This window comes from Saccostrea echinata, unplaced genomic scaffold (genome assembly GCF_033153115.1).
Source record: "Saccostrea echinata isolate AGI-Se365-2 ecotype Australia unplaced genomic scaffold, CSIRO_AGI_Sech_v1 ptg000009l, whole genome shotgun sequence".
Lineage (NCBI taxonomy): Eukaryota > Metazoa > Mollusca > Bivalvia > Ostreida > Ostreidae > Saccostrea > Saccostrea echinata.
Genome location: NW_026889758.1, coordinates 24,346,266 through 24,359,844, shown reverse-complemented (window position 1 = coordinate 24,359,844; position 13,579 = coordinate 24,346,266). Strand labels below are relative to the sequence as shown.

Below are 13,579 nucleotides of genomic sequence, written 5' to 3'. Positions count from 1 at the left end.
TTTTTAATTTATCAAATCTGAGATTTTTCTCAAACATGCGTGCCACCGACTTTTTTTTTCGACTCAGCTGAGAAAAAAATCTGAGATTTCTCAGAAAATCTTGAGATTGGTACATACATGTAGTAGTCTCAATTAAAATCTCACTGAATTGTTTTATGGTATAAAATGGTTGCAAATGTTATGATAATGCACACTTTAATCCATGAATACACGAAATTAACATGCAAGCACAGAAAGCATGTTAATTTCTCATAAAACAAGATCATCCTGTGATATACCGTATAGAATAGAGGAGGGGGGGGATCTAACGCACAAGTAAAATATCTTATAATATTGTCCACACACTGAAACAATGCATATGAAACTTTACCATAAGAAAAAATAAGGAAAAAATAAAGAATCAGAACAATATTTTTGTGCCACGTTATACATAACATGTATATCTTCATTCATACAGTAATTAATTCAATTAATATTTAACTGTGCTATTTATCGTTAGTCAAATTTATTAATTCTTAATGCCCTTGTATATCAAAAAAGGAAATATGACTAGATAAAATATCAATCCTCTACGTAAATACGCAAATATTAAAAAAAAGATGTCTAAAATTCTGTGTACAAATATCTCTATGCTTTCGAAATAATTTATAAATCACCATTTATTAATCACTGATGATAACAGTCTGTCTAATTAGGTTCTTAACTAGATCTATAAATTTCTTAATTGAGAATTTGGATCTACTTTATACTCACAATCATCGCACGCAAAAATCCTTGACCGTTCATATTATTTATAAGAATAGGCCTGACTTATGACCATTCTCATCATTTCGGCGGTAAAATTTATTTCCTTTGATCACTTAAAATGTTTTTTTTCAATTATTCTAAATAGGGACGAAGATTCCCTATACTTAAAATACACATGTATGTTTGCTATGGAGAATAAAATGTAATAGATATATCCAACATTTTACAAAACAAAATTAAGGTACGTCGCGGTTTTACTGCTTAAAAATTATTACGAGAAAACATATCCTGAAAATTTTATATAATATTCCTTAGAATTTGTAGCATATTATCTGTAATTTTTATTAAATTTGTCTAGTACGTAGTTTTAATGCTGTATATTTTGGTGTGTTTATGTCCACAGACGAGCCAAGACTATTTCTGTGTTATTCTTATTTAAGGATTATTTTACAGGGACTCGGTGATTTTATTGTCGCAAAGATCGTAATGGAGTCCTTTTCGTTGAAAGATTCGAAACAGCAAATAAAAGATTAATATTGCGAACAACTAACTGAAAGGTACATTTAATCATTGATTCAACAACTTTGTGCATTATAAGAAAAAAGGTCGCATATAACAACGAATATAAGTCTAAGATATTTCTTAAATCTCAGCTTAGTTACTTGAGACGAATCTCAGATATGTTGGTGGCATGGTGTTTTAGGAAAATCTAAGCTGAGGCAGAAATCTAATTTAGAGGTTTGATTTGAACTGATACATGTATTTTGATGTGTTGGTGGCCCCGAAGCCAGATGCAGTGATAAAGATATACATGTATTGCTACATAATTAAGAGCCATTCTCTGTAATGACTAACTTTTATATAGAAGCTGTGGCACGCATAGTCTCAGAATTTCTCCATACTCTCTATGATAAAAGTCTTTGATAACGTAAACTCAAATCAGGCAAAAATTCGTAGCTACGTGTCATGGTTACCATAGCAACATGTCCTAAAGTTTTTCAACATGTTCAGAGTCCCATAGCTAACGTTTGCAGCAAAGCAAACAAGTGGAAATGACTGTTTCTGAAAGTTGAAGGCCTAATGTCTTATATGCATGATAAACATGTTTGGTAAATCAACTATTACATACGTTACTATGGAAACAAAGTATTCAAAAGTAATAATTTTGTTCATTTAATTTTATAAAGTCATACACTTAAGAATAAAAACAATTATAGGTTGACATGCAAGCATATGATAGACAAGAGATCTTTGTAACATATACCAATGACGAAATATGATATTTCTGATAGGCTGGCAATGGTTGCCATGGTTTTAATACCACAAAGGGATTTTAAATTTACTCTCTTAGTGTTTTAATCTTATTCTATCTTTTTAAAAAGCATATTTTTATATAACTGCTGATCAATTTTTAAAGGCGTTGGTGTGACCCTAATTTTCACATTTCAAAAAATTCAAATTCAATTCTTCAAATAGAGCGTTGCTATGGAAATTAGCCGAAAAAATATGCATAAAAATCTGAAAAATATTCTGTTTCCTTGGATACGTACCCTTGTATGTAGATTCCCAAAACTTTTATGATTGATATATATGAACAACTAACCTGACTTTCAATTTTGACTACCAACCAATCTCTAACTGGATGCAAAAAGCTGGCACATAGGATTTAATGTTGATATAAAATTAACAAAATCGAGCATTTTCCCTTCTTTGTAACATCGCAACAGTGTTGTATTTTCAACAAGCTTTATCAATATGTATGATATTCAACTTTAATTCTACCAGATAAATACTATTCAAGGTGAGTCAAATGATATGTTTCTTGATTAAAAGGTAAGTAAATTCCTAAAGCAGCAGAAAAATATCACTTTAAACAACTGGTACGTTGTTTCCAAGGTTACACTGCAAAGTAACAATTAATCCCAATTTTTCTTATGTTGTCGGTGTTGCAAGGTCCTAAGGATGTATATGTGCCAGTCATGAATTTTATTGTTTTTCCTCAAGATAGTAGCATTAACCCAATCTTAGAATCAGATTGCGCATGGTTACACTGTGTTACCATGACAACCATAAAGGTTGTTTTTAGAATAATCATGTAACATCTATCATAAGTGACCGTTCACGGTAGCTCAGTCGGTAGAGCGCTCGCTTCGTGATCGGGAGGTCGTGAGTTCGAATCTCGGCCGCGACAGACCTAAGTCGATAAAAAATAGGTAGCAACTGTTCCTTCGCCATGCGCTCGGCACTTTGAAGTGAAAGTTGCGGGTCCTTCGGATGAGACCTTAAAAACCGAGGCCCCGTGTCACGACAGGCGTTGGCACGATAAAGATCCCTCACTGCTCAATGGCCCTGAGTGCCGAGTAAAGGTCAAAATTTGAAGCCCTTCACCGGTATATGGTGACGTCTCTATATGAGTGAAAAATTCTCGAATGGGACGTAAAACAATACACAATCAATCAATCTATCATAAGTGAATAATGAGCGTTTTTCAGCATCTGAAATGTATTCCAAATGTACCCATGGTTACCACTTACTTAGAGATAAATTCTTAATAGTTTCTTTATAGCATAGGTGGCAACAGGGTGTCATGTTTTTGTGATAATAGTTTGTTTTTCCTAGTCTTTATTAAGGCTTAATAAAGATTCAAAGAAGCTGAAAATCTCATTTTTTTTCTTTTCTGGCTGTTACCATAGCAACCAAGAACCATAGCAACGAAATTTTATTTGATATATGTTTCTAGTGTCAAGTTGTAATAATGGGCAAAGTTTCATCAAAATCGGTGACCATGCGTGGCAAAGAAGTTTAAGTGGTTACAGAGAATCGCTATTAATATTTAATTAAATAGGGGAAGTTGACAACAGAAAAGTTGAATCCATGAAGTTTATCTTATGGTTTAGCTGTTAATTTGTCATCAATGTCTTTCGCAAAACATCGAAATATGATACATGTATCAGGGTCTGTGGTGTCTTTAATTTCGAGTTCGGTGAAATATATCAATACAAGGTATTGATGGAAATTGATAAAACGTCATTTGTGCGTCAAATTGAAGGCCAAAGCCAATATAAGTTTTTGAATAAATTCTACTTACTGCGTACAGAAACAGGTCGAATAAATAATAAAGGGCACATGCAACTAACATCCAAGGAGGTTTCAGCTCAGGTGAGCTAAAAACGTAATTTTGAAACACTATGCCCCCATCAGCATAGTAATTTAGGTCAGTCATGTCAATTATCACACTTGACATACACGTAACAGGCTCGTAGGAAGCAATTTCACTTTGAGGGGGCACAAACATATGTGTCTTTTGTTGTGCTTCAGAGTTCAGTTTTCTTCTTTTCAGCCTCTAAAATAGTAAGCTTGTGGTATTAAGAAACACAAGTATTTTTATGCTGTCTGTCTGTTTGTCTGCTAATTTTTCGTCCAATTGTCCTAAAAAAAATTATCCTTACCCATAACTTTTAAATGTTTGGTGCTAGGGCTTTCATATTTCACACGTTTATTCATTGGACAAGATCTTTCTTTGGGTACCAACATATTTGACTTCTTGACCTTGGAGTTTGACCTACTTTTCCAAAAAGTTTTCCAACCATTCTTTTGATATGTAAAAACTTGGGATTTCATATTTCATGTGTATACCATGTGTCCAGACCTTTCTTTGGGTACCAACATTTTTTTTTTACTTTTTGACTTTGATCTTTGAGATGACACACTTTTGAAAACCTTTTGCCATAATTTTTGAATATTTTATATGTGTACATGTATTCCATTTGACAGTACCTTTTTTGTGTAACAGCCTTATTCAAAAACCTTGACCTTGGAGTTTGATCTACATTTGAAAAACTTGGCCTTGAGCTGCCATATGGGGGCATCAATGTTTCACAAACACATCTTTTTTTTATTGATGCCATAACACATTTTACGTTTTAAAAACTTAAGCACTCGGAGTGCATTCAAACCATTTTCTTATTTTAAAAAATTAAATCCGTTTGCAATAATTTTCCTGGGTTTATAGAATTTTCTATAATGCAGTCAAATAAATTGAAAAAAAGAGGACTCACTTTCAACCCCTATGGACATCAAGTGTTTACTGACTGGTCGGCTGGTTTTTGCATTGTCACCTGTATAATAAATAAAGCTTGATTAATGCATTATTCAGAAGAGCTCATACTATGATGACATTTCAAGTTAAAGTATTGTGTGCATGCAATAATGGGTACTTTAATAATATAGTGACACACAAAGTTTCCTGGAACAAAAAAATGCATTTTCTATCATGCTTTTAACACAAGAATGAATTGTTTAGGAAGCTGGGGGTAAATTTCTGTATACCCAGCTTGAGCTGGGGGTAAATAACGTGACATCACAATGTATAGTTTCTCTATCACAAAAAGCAAATAACATGATGTCACAGGATTTACCCCGGGTTGTGCTTCGGCCTCAGGGTATGTGGAATAAAAGCCGGGGTAAATCCCTGTACACCCTTGATTGAACCTGTATAACTAATAATATACCATAAGTTGTTTTTTTAATTTCTTTTTTGGGAGGGTGGTTTACCTTCTTTGGAAGTTCCAGGTTTATCAGCCTCTGTGACTGGAACCACAGCTCCCTGACTAAGGGTTGATGTGTCTTTGACTAGAAATAATAATAATAATGATTAAAATTTGAAAACAATTTGTTTAATAACATTTTTACATACACAGAATGACTATGAATGAAACTGTTAAATACACATAATATAGAATAATATTATTTTTACTGTGTAATTCAATAAATCTGATTGGTTTACTTGCTATCACGTGCAAAATTATGTATTACGATGTTGACTTGAATTCCTAAAAATAACTCAGGGAAAAACCAAAGATGTGTTTATAATGGTAAAAAGTTTTAAAACCTACAAATTCCTACATAATGATTTGTTTGTCTCTTTCTTTTCCAAAGACGGTCCTTCGGATGAGACCATGTAAACCGAGGTCCCGTGTCGCAGTAGGCGTTGGCACGAAAAAGATCCCTCGCTGCTGAATGGCCCTTAGTGCTGAGTATAGGTCAAAATTTGTAGCCCTCCTTCAGCAAGTGGTGGTGTCTCCATATGAGTGAAAAATTCTCAAGAGGAACGTTAAACATCGTACAATCAATCAATCTTTTTCAAAGGACGTAATATAACAAATATAGCCCTTTGATTCCATCAATCCATAGATATATCAACTTCAAGTGCTCAGTCGATATGCTTTTCTGTGAAGTCGATATATCTATGGATCAACCTTATAAAAGGGCTATATTTGTATAATCAATATCATTCGTCTGTCTTTTTAAAAATTTAATTTCCGTTTACAAACAGATGAAACTTTATCTGACATGTACATCACACTAAGCAATGACCTTCATAATTTAATTTATATTTGAATTACCATGTTCTGCTGTGTCCACTCCCCCAGAGATGCCCTCAATAGCCACATCTGATAAAGACTGCAGCACCTTAAAAAAAATTCATTGTATATTTATTTTCATGCTATTTTGAGACTATGCATGGACACATGCAAATTCTTCAATATATATATATATATATATATATATATATATATATATATATATATATATATATATATATATATATATATATAATTATGATCTGTTGAAAAAACAGGAATTGTTTCACAAATTAAAAATAAAACAATGGGGAATAGCATATGACAGCTTAATTAGTGAGTTTAAATTTCAGCAAATATAATTTTAAATGTTTACCAGTTTCTCCCAACTTTTAAAATAAATATCAGAGTGGGGGCCTCCACCAGTTTCCTTCATCAACCTTCTTTCTGATTCTTTTTTCTTAGTCAGACTTTGTACATCTGCCCACGTCTTTTTATTTCTTCTACAGAACGATTGACATACGATACAGCATTGACTCTAAAAGGAAGAAAATTTATATTTATTGTTTTATACTTGTATATATTTTTTTTTCCAGATCAGTCTTAATCTGTTAATTGCATGTTGTAAAATACTTAAACTTTAATTATATCATATCAATTTTTTTGGGAAGTTTCAGTGTATATACACTGTGCATACACTGTATGACAGCATGTTACTTTAACCTTTTTGCCTTCTTGTAGTAAATACATTTCTATACATGCCAAGCTAGCATATTCATACATGTATTATAACATATTCATGACACATATTGAACATGTTCCATGCTTAAATCCAGAATAATTAATGACATTAAGAAGAATCTCGTGTGTTACTTAATTTATGGATAAATAGAACGTACAGTTTTATTATTAAAATGACCGTGTATTTAAGGCTAATTTTAATAAGGTTCTTACTCATCCTCAATCTCTTTCCACAGTTCCTGCTTCCTATCGGTGGTGACAAAATTGGAAAACTTCCCTTTAGTAACTTATTTCTTGGAAGCACCGACTTCGCTAGAGCACCCAACTCTCTCTCACTCCAGTTGGGTTTCTTTTCTTTGCATTCATACTTTCATCCATCATTCCTTCCGCAGACGATAACAATGACGTTTGCCGCGAAAGTGAAAGCAAAACTTGTGTTTGCGCTTGCGCCGCGTTCGTATCTAAGTAGGTTTGTACCTTTTTTAATAGAGTTCTTTTGTCGTAATTTACAATATTTCCTTAAGAAAAAAGCCAATACTTACGAACAGCTTAATAAAAGAGATACATCGTATTTTAAGTTTGAACTTACGAAATTCTTAAGTGAACAAAATTTTGCGTAACTTAAGAAGTTTAGTAAAACTCAAGCCTGGTTATTATGTAACTAAATTAACATTTCAATAATATTTTTAGCATAGCATAGCGTGTTCTCTGAAGATAAAAGATAATGTCAAAGCTTAAAGTCTGCTTGTTTTTTCATAAAAAAAAGAAAGAAAAAGATGAGATAATATAATTAGCCAATTTGTTAATCTTATGAAATCGTCTATTTATGTGGTTAACAAACAAAGAAAGTGTAGATTACAGCTCTTATAACCTTGACATAAGTATTGTACTTACTTACATCCTACTTACACTTACATGTAAGACCTACCAAATCTGTAGCAGAGTTGTTTACCCCATTCTGCAATTTTCAGTGAAATTGTTTTTGGGCGAATTTTGAGCTTTCCTTCTGTAATGTCGTATTTGCAATATCTTAACTAATATCATATATAATATCATATGGAGAAATAAGTCCGATATTTTTATTTGCATACTTGAATATTCTTATCTGAATTTCCCCCATCAAATTTTATGAAGGATATATAGACACATGTATCTTTAAACCTACACCGAGTCCAAGTTGCAATGGTCGGATTTTCTCCAAACCACCGTTACAGAGAATAAAATTTTCCAATACCAAAGCAAACTTCGGCCTGACACATGGCTAAAAATATGAAGCGTACATGTGCGGTGTTATTTTCTATATTACAATGGCTTCGGAGTTAAAATTCCATGCATTTCATGACTTCAAAACTAACTAATTCTTCATTGTTGTAAGCCATTTGCCATATGGTCGTATCTCAGGTAAAATTTTAGGATGAACAAATGTAAAAAAAATCATGAAACAAATAATGGCATTCGGAGAGTTTACCATGTACCTGTCATTTGACACAGAAAATGTGACTACAATTGTTGTCACATCAGAGTCATTAATGTCTGAATGGGATATTGACATTTCTTGGTAGGAATCTCTTAGGATTTTTCATTTGGTGTTTGTTTTCCCATGGTAACCTTATCCTTGTGTCCCATATTAATTGTTGGGTGTGGATTACTAGGTGTAGGTTCCCCATCCAAGAAGAGAGTAGAGCAAATTCTAGAGTCATTATTTGGTGTGTATTTTCAAAAATGCCTCATTGTTATCGAGGCACTGAAGTTATGCTGGAAAGATTATAAAAGGATAAATTTGGTCAATGATTAAAGGAAACACTAATAAGCAGTAATGATTACGTAATAACAAAAACAATGCTATTCCAGACGGGGTATTTATTTATCCAATGTTGAATTAAAATCGGAATTTAAATGATATGACGTCCTATTGTGACGCCATTTACTTCACGGATGAAACATATAGATAACGAACAGTATTCAAGCTTATAGTGCAATTGGGAGCAGAGCAAACACGGACCTCCAAAAACATCAGAGGCGGGATCAGGTACCATGGAGTTGTAAGCATCCCCTGTCGACAGGTCACATCCGCTGTGTGCTCCTTGCATTTGTCATGATCGGGTAAATCGAAAAATCCGTAGAAATTTCAGTGTGTAAATAATGGTCTAAAAATTAGTATGAAAAACGTAAGTCAGCATTTGACCTAATGATAGATTGTATTTGCTGATAAGGTCATTGTATCGACAATAGAACTTAAAAAATGATAACTTCAAACGAGACTGATTATCCTTGATTCATCAACTTGTTGGTTAATAGCTTGCCTCGTTTTAAAAAATCGATCATGCTCTTGCGTATCAAATCAACTGGGAGACATATACCCCATATGCAGGTGATAAGGGTATATTGCTACATAAGTAAGGAAAGTATACCATAGAAATGTTAGTCATCACGTTTATCATAAAGTTGTGTTGTTAGGTTACCAGTAAGGTCTTTTTATAGTGAAATATCCAAGTATGAAACACATGAGTCACACTGTGGTGTCTTTTATTTCAAGTTCACTGGGATATATCGAATCGACATAAGAATGGAAGTAACTATTGTTAATTGATGATACGTCATCGATATATCTAAATGTCGAGTTGAAGGCCACAACAAGTTCTTTCCTTATACTCATGTAGAAGTTTGTGAATGAATTCTGGTTCATCTGAATACAAAAATTGGTCTGCTAATAACCGGGCGCAGTTGGTACCATGGAAATTCCAACATGTTGTTGGAAGACCTGATCTCCTAAACCTACATAGATATTGTCAATCAGACACTCAAGCATCTTTTAATATCAACTTCAGAGTACATGTGTGTACAATCACAACGTTTTTTAACAAAATAATTTTGCAAATGACCAACAACAAGGTAAGTATACTAATATGAGTTCCATTTTTATTGAAAAAGCAGCTGTCTTTGATGTCAAAAATTAAAATATTAATTTACCTTGGCGAAGTATTGCATAAAGTGTGAAAAGTACGTTTTGATGTTATCAGTCTCCTACCGGTGAAACCGGTGTCGCATAAAATTTGGTCCGCCTCGTTTAAATGTCCGGGGGGACCTAATACGATAACATATAAGGTCCGGCCTGCCTCTATAATAAAAGGTCCGCCTTCGGTTTAATATGCAGATTTTTCTCCTTTATTGATTCGAAATTAATAAGCTTTATTAATCTTTTTAAATTATTTAAGGTATAGTTCCTCCCAGCAAAATAGAGTTCCAGGGACGTACATGTATGTACATTGTATATACATGTATACTAACAGGATCAAGTCTCGCGATATCTCGCTAGTTGCTGGATTTCGTTAATCAATTTTAATTAATTGTATTTCTAATACTATGATATATTTCAGTACAAAACCTCAAAATATCTATCAAAAAATTATTCAAAATTTGATGTTAGCACTGATTAACTGTTTGCTCCTTACCGTAGTACATACCTCCCAGGTACTGCACAAAACAAAAAATATAAAGATGCAAAGATCTGTTGATCGAGTTACCTTATGGGAAAATCATGTACGACATGTGTCTTTTATAGTTTAAGTGATATCAATATTATCATTGCAAAATTAAAAAAAAAATACATATATATGATACGCATACCTTCACTGGCACATTGTTCAGTAGATAGTGTTAGTAAGTCCAACAATGATCATTTCATTACAGTCTCTTTCCTAACAACTTTCGACTTCCACTTCCCAAAAAGAATTTTCATATCTTTCGAAAGATATTTCATTATATTATTATTAATAATTATGCATAATTCTTACGATTCATATTGAACCTAACTATGAAATAATTGGAGGGTCACTGTAACAGGGACTTGTGTTACGGTGTACTAGCCGATACACCGTTGTTGTTAAAACAACATATCTGTGCATTGGGGGTAGGCCTATTGTCTCACTTGACGAAACTTGAAGTCGAATATATCCCAGGAGTTTTTATAACCATCGTTTCTTATCCAGTTAAAGACTAAAGATTATATCATTCCTGCTTGATATTACCCCGGGGTTAACACTAGTGAAGGAAGATGTGCATTAATTGGCAAAATCAAACCTAAGTCAATCGAGTTGAACATTTTAAGCAATAAAACACCCCCCCCCCAAAAAAAAAGAAAAGATTATAAATGGTCTTTTTTTTTTTGGTGGGTGGGGTATAGCAAAATTATGCTGAAACATGTCAAATAGTTTAAATAGTACTGATGTTGTAGACTTTCCTCCCGCATTAATATTTTTCCCCGGAAAAACGAGCTTGGGTTTAAAGACCCCTCCCCCTTTTGGAAAATGAGCCTACCCTAGGATTTTATTTCTGGAATTTTTTTAAAATATTGTTCATTTCATTCCCTACATTTTGTAGTTTTCATCTGATATTTTAAAATTTTCATCTCTGACATTTATCATCATAAAGTACTTTTCCGGCAATGAAAACAGAATTGAAATTTCCCTTATAAAAAAAAAAATTAAAGAATAAATCAAGAATAATTCATTGATTTCCAAATAATAAGTTCTGCATATATTTAAAAGAATCTTATGAAGATTTTATCCTCGGACACATACAAGTGTAAGTTGTGAATTTTATTCATCTTTTCAAATCAAGATAATCAGACTGAATTTGAGATCAGATAGTTAAGATAGAATTTATGACATACAGAAACTATGTTTTAAGGAATAAAGTAATCAAAGTTGAGGGGATTCTGTTTTTCGGTGCTTTCAAACAAATATAATTCAGTGGGCATTAAAATTTGGTGATCAAAAATTGCATGTTTTATTATTGAAATTATTGCATTTTATTACTAGACTTTGTATTTTTACTAGACTTAGTGTTGATTGTATTGTAAAATGAAAACAAAAAATGTCGGAAATGCAATGCAAAATTTCGGAAATGACATGCAGCGAGCTTGGAAGAAACAACCCGGCTTTATTATCCACCATAGGAAATTCTCAGTACGCTTCAGTACGGAATTTTCTCCTTTTCCACCTTCTTACTAGGGAAAATCTTATCATCCCATACTATTTACAGAGGAGTTTTACAGAGCAACTTGACAGGTATTTCCCCCTAATATGAAAAGGAAAGTGTCTGTTGAGATCGTACTGATATAAAAATTCATAAAACATCACCAAGTCGTTTTCTTTTGTTAATATTTTTTATATTTATTTTGATTTTGGTTTAAATTAGATTTTCTTCCACTTTTAGCGGCTATTTCTTTTTTATTTATGTGTGTGTGATGGGGGGTGGGGGTGGGGTTATAGTTCTCTTGTTGCACGTCATCAACATTACTAATTATATAATAATATATATCTGTGGTCCCTTCAGACAGATGTTTATGGTTGCACATAGATATACAATACAGTAGACATATCTCCTGCAAATGCACATAGAGTGGATAATTAATTGACATGAAAATTTGTCTTTTTGTCAGCATAAATGAAAAAAAGTACACTACATGTAGTATATATGCATTTCTTATGCACAATTAGGCCATTCCAAGAGTCTTCTAAGTTAATTTAGCGTCCATCCTAAAATTAAAAACCTAATTATCTTTTTACCCTGGAAAAACACACGAACCAACAAAGAAAAAAAACAATAGGAACTTACAGCATTTCCATAATTTTTGCTTTGTAAATGAGATACATGTATCTGGTAAAAAAGAAAAACAGAGGGCGGACCTTTTATTATACTGCGTTTTAAGGTCCGCCCTGCCATTTTAACGAGTTTTTTTTAAGCTACGAAAACTTTTAATAAACTCTTTTCAAAATATTCGCCTTGTAATAGTACGATATCTGAAATATAGAAGGCGGACCTTTTATTATACTGTGTTTTAAGGTCCGCCCTGTCTCTTTCTCTAGTTTGTACGCTACGAAGATGAACCCTGTTCAAAATTTTCGCCTTGTAATAGTAAGATATCTGAAATATAGAGGGCGGACCTTTTATTATACTGCGTTTTAAGGTCCGCCCTGTCTCTTTCTCTAGTTTGTACGCTACGAAGATGAACCCTGTTCAAAATTTCCGCCTTGTAATAGTAAGATATCTGAAATATAGAGGGCGGACCTTTTATTATATTGCGTTTTAAGGTCCGCCCTGTCTCTTTCTCTAGTTTGTATCCTACGAAAATAAACCGTTCAAAATTTTCGCCTTGTAATAGTACGATATCTGAAATATAGAGGGCGGACCTTTTATTATACTGCGTTTTAAGGTCCGCCCCGTCTCTTTCTCTAATTTTTATGCCATGAAAATAAACCCTGTTCAAAATTTTCGCCTTGTAATAGTAAGATGTCTGAAATATAGAGGGCGGACCTTTTCTTATACTGCGTTTTAAGGTCCGCCCTGTCTCTTTCTCTAGTTTGTATCCTACGAAAATAAACCCTGTTCAAAATTTTCGCCTTGTAATAGTACGATATCTGAAAAACAGAGGGCGGACCTTTTATTATACTGCAGTTTAAGGTCCGCCCTGCCATTTTGACTAGTTTTTATGTTACGGAAATAAACCTTGTCCAAAATGTTTGCTTTCTAATGGTAAAATATCTGAAAAATAGAGGGAGGACCTTTAAATATACTGCGTTTTAAGGACCGCCCTGTCTTTTTCTCTAACTTTTATGTTACGGAAATAAACCCTGTCCAAAATGCTTGCTTTCTAACAGTAAGACATCTAAATTATAGAGGGCGGACCTTTAAATATACTGCGTTTTAAGGTTCGCTCTGCCTCT

The 13,579-nt window shown here is 33.2% G+C and overlaps 1 protein-coding gene, 1 long non-coding RNA gene and 1 pseudogene across 2 annotated transcripts in view; 2 read left to right on the top strand and 1 right to left on the bottom strand.

The window, feature by feature from the left end:
- LOC133182075 (uncharacterized) overlaps nt 1-13,579 on the top strand; it is a 262,045-nt gene that overhangs the window by 111,026 nt on the left and 137,440 nt on the right. The window lies entirely within an intron of this gene.
- The window catches only part of LOC133182070 (calmodulin-beta-like), a 79,670-nt gene that overhangs the window by 22,641 nt on the left and 43,450 nt on the right, over nt 1-13,579 (top strand). The gene's annotated exons all lie outside the window — the stretch shown is intronic.
- Nucleotides 6,133-8,333, bottom strand: LOC133184010 (uncharacterized; annotated as a pseudogene).